The 4,108-nt window shown below is 36.5% G+C and overlaps 1 long non-coding RNA gene across 2 annotated transcripts; it reads left to right on the forward strand.

The window, feature by feature from the left end:
- Positions 1–746: 746 nt before the first annotated feature.
- On the forward strand, positions 747–3,789 carry LOC124676429. Of its 2 annotated transcripts, none has more exons than XR_006993621.1 (3): positions 747–1,161; positions 1,431–1,593; positions 2,220–3,493. It is a non-coding gene; the product is annotated as an uncharacterized LOC124676429 (long non-coding RNA). The 2 variants fall into 2 exon arrangements; XR_006993622.1 differs by adding an exon at positions 3,596–3,789 and having other exon boundaries at positions 759–1,593; positions 2,220–3,251.
- The last annotated feature ends 319 nt before the right edge of the window (positions 3,790–4,108 follow it).

Here is a 4,108-nt window from a genome sequence, read left to right on the forward strand (position 1 = left end):
AGGGTGAGGCCTTCCTTCGTGGTGTGGCCGTCTAGTCTCTTGTGTGAGACTAGCACCTCCTCAACGCAGACGTACTTCCTGTTGTGGAAGGAACTGCGGTAAACAAACCTCGCCTCGCCTCCGCGCCCTCCGGTTGTCTCGCTCCTTACTCTTACTACCTTGTTGATTCCTTTACTTGTTGGCTTGTTGCACATGCTCTAGCATCATTGTAGGAACACCGCTATTGCAAAAGTTATCACCTTTACCTTCCGTTGCGCTAAAATTGAAAAAGGTTAAAACTTGCCGTAGCGCCATTCACCCCCCCCCCTCTTGTTCGCTACGATCCATTCAATAATCTACAACATTCCCTTCAATGGGTATTTGGCTATTTGTATATTCATGATTCCTATTGAAAGAATCAGCTGAAGTGATCATAAAAGTAACGGCTACAGTATGATGTTTGCATCTGCTTTAGTATTTTGCACCAAATTAAACACTGGAACTTTCCATATTAAGAAGGTTAGCTGCTCTATTTGCATCTTGTCATACGGTAGTGTACAAGTCTTGAGAGTCCATGGTAGTGCACAGGTTAACCAAATTATATTGCAATGTGTATTGGACTGCATCAGGGAACATCACCGTTCATAGAATTTGTCTTAATTTGCCTATGGTTGTATTCTGTAATTTTAGAATAAATTGTTGTATAATATCCAACCTATGTTATCATAGATATCACATTTGCTTGCTTCTTTCTCCCACATGTCGTTGGGTATATCAAATTTGTACCACAAGTCCAACTTGGTGCATCCACTTCCATTCCTCCATGCTCTGCTCGCTGTGCATCCCTAACCGAATTTTTTAGTGGTTTGTGGCCATAGATTAATTCTACTCCCTGCTTCCTTAATCTTCCATCTATTTTCATGTGCATATCATAGGACATATTCAGCTATCTTAATCTTTATTTTAGATAAGGTTTTCCTTTTACAGAATTTATCACTTCCCTAATGTATATGCTTTTGCTATTTCCATTTGTGTTCCATGCATCATGCCAATTTTGTGTGTGTTCTGGTTGATCAATTAGGCTAAAGACTGAGACATTTTCATCTTTATTCAGATTTTGCGGATGTCGTTTCACAACTGAAGAAACATTTCCTTTTTTTCATAACACTTCTTTCCCCAATGGTAAATAAATTTACCATGATTATCATTGTCTCTACTGTAGGAAAATCATTGGATGATTTAATCCTTTATCACCTTGCTTATGTATATTTTCTCTTTCCTATGACTTTCCCCTTCTTCATACTCTTATTCTAGATTTATTTATCAAGTTAAGTTGTTCCAGTTCCCGACTTTCATTTAGATTAAGCAAGATACATCTTCTCATCACATTGTTTAGCTTGTGATTTTGGTTACTATTTATAAGTATCGATGCTAAAAATATATGCTTGCAGGGAGATTGGATGAATAATCATGCAGACTTGCCTACTGAAAGAATTATCGCCTTGAGTATACCAATGGAAAATTCTTGTGCGTGTTGCTCGCAACTAGGAATACATGGATCAAGCCACTCAACAACAATTATACGAGCTACATTCTATTGTCATTGACCAAGAGGTATCTTCGATAATTGACTTGGCTTGCTTAATGTCAAAAGCAATATGTAATCATCTACATCTATTTGTCAACAGAAATATTAGCTGAACGATTATTTTTATAAACTGTTGTCATATATAATTATATCTTCTCTTGGATTATTGGCATTTTTTTACTTAGTCACATCATGAGTATTTATATTTTCTCTCTCTATTTATTCTCCTACTGAGAAAATTCACGTGGTGTCAGCGAAAATAGATGTCGACTGTGGGAACAAACCTTAGTCTTATGTGAGCATACTAAAAATGTATATAGTCTACTACTTATATCTTAATGATGTTTTTGCTCAGTTATTTGAAATCTTGTGTGCTACGCCTTTGAATTGGTGTTCTTTTGGTTTTAAGACGCTATGAGGATTCCATTCTTATTGGGTAGGTTTTCATTGTTTTGCACAACCCATGTCATTCCTTATAAATGTTTAGACGTTGCTACCTTGGTCTGTTCTTTGGCGTGTCCAGAGATAAGATGATCTTGGCCGCATGAATAATTTTTCTGTTATTTCTTCACTTTGCATACCATTCATGCTCATATGCATTATTTGTCAGAAAAAATTTATATCTCTGATGACCCACATTGATCTGTAGCAGCTATGACAACACATTGACAGGCTAGGAGCACAAGTTTTTCAAAAGGTGCGACCTAAACATTTTGGTTAGTCCAATGTTTTAAATAATGCATATGTGTGCCCATGTTGTACATGCATTTTTTTTGGATTCAAGCGCATTTTGGTCTTCAATAGATCCTGATTGCTGAGTTTATGGGGAAAATAATTTTCTTTTGGACTTAGATGGTTACAGCATCATGTGCAGGTTAAGGAACTTTGGTACAAATTAAAGTTCAATGAATTCTAAATGTAGGTGATTTCCTTATTTTACTTTAAAATGTTTGATTGATGTCACCCAGTCATACTGTTATTTTTGTAACATACCCGCAGTTAACTGCAATATTTGAAAATAAAGAGGGCATTAAGCATCTGGCAGCATATATTTGCTAGAAGGTCATCCATCTAATGAACACATCGTATATGTTTTTCATGCACAACTCCCTGTGTTATCTGGTTTGGCTTGGTGGTTGTTTCTCTCTGTTTCCAATTCACACATTAGGGCAGAAAATAATAATGATCCCATTTTGAGTTAAGGATTTGTCTAAACATGAGAATTTACTAGGAGGTTGAACTTAGATGATTGCCTATGTGTGGGTCATCTCTAATACCGATATCCCTAGCTTTACTAAAACAACTAATTAAACTAATATTATTGGTGTAATGAGTCCAGGGCATGCATTGAAAAATTCTTCCTTGAAAAACCATAATGATCTTGAGATATTCTAAACTGTGCACAAGCATTTAGATCGTAACGGATTTCCATATTTGGGTGTAAATGGTCAATGCATTTGCTTCTCTGCATATACTCCTAAGATATTTATTTTATGGTGAACCACTGAACCATATATTCTTGGTATGTTAAACAGTTTAGAATTCTTATCGACATGCAAATGCAGATTAAGACTGCTTGGCCCCTCTGATGTTGTAGGAGTCAGATGCTCTTATGCTATCTAATTTTGCTTTTGAGCAACAGGTACAAACAACAAGATATAAACTTAGTGATGCATTATATGAGGTATTTGCCAATCTTTTCAAATAGTTTCATGAACTGTAAACATGTTTTTGTTGGTTTCGACAAGAAATTATTCTACCTTTGAAAAAGCAAGCACATATTTGATGTGGGGATCCCGAGAACTACACATTTGCCACTTAGTTAAGATGTCTCAAGAAGGTTTCAGAGCTTCATAAATACATAGCTGTCTCTGAAGTGCAAATATTGCCAGTGTTCTTTTGTTGACACTATATGTTCCCTCAAGCATACGTACCCCCTGATCACCGGGCTTCATCCGTTATATGGATATATATCATTTCATACTTATGCATATTACTAATGTTTTCTTTGGTTGTTCTTTCTCTTAGGGCCGGCTATGTACGAGAAGTATCATGTTTGTTGCACCTTTTTCACTGGAGGCATAATGTATGAAGTTAAGATGCAAGAACCATGTATCAGATGTTCCGTTTTCTGTTCTTTGTCTGTCACTGTGTTGGAGACCATCTTCTTTTGTTTCTGTTCTCTGCACCCTTTATTGCTATATGAAGTTCCAATTACCCAATGCATCAGAGTCTATCCTCTCCTAGTTTTAACATGTTTTTAATCGTTTCAGGAAACCTATTAGTAATGACCTGCTGTATCTGAAATTTCTGTACCTCTTTATTTTTCGTTCATCCATCAGACTGCCATAAAGAAACTTCAGTAGAACGAGCAAGTTGAAAGCATATATATCAGAATGTTACAGTTATTCTCTCTCTGTAACTTCTTAGCTAACATCTGCACAAAATGGCCAATTGCTTACAGCAATGGACGGAAATAAAATTGACCTCCCCTCTCCGTCCACCTCTCATTCAACGAAATCTCCTCTTCCAAATTTGGCC

This window comes from Lolium rigidum, chromosome 7, assembly GCF_022539505.1.
Source record: "Lolium rigidum isolate FL_2022 chromosome 7, APGP_CSIRO_Lrig_0.1, whole genome shotgun sequence".
Classification (NCBI taxonomy): Eukaryota; Viridiplantae; Streptophyta; class Magnoliopsida; order Poales; family Poaceae; genus Lolium; species Lolium rigidum.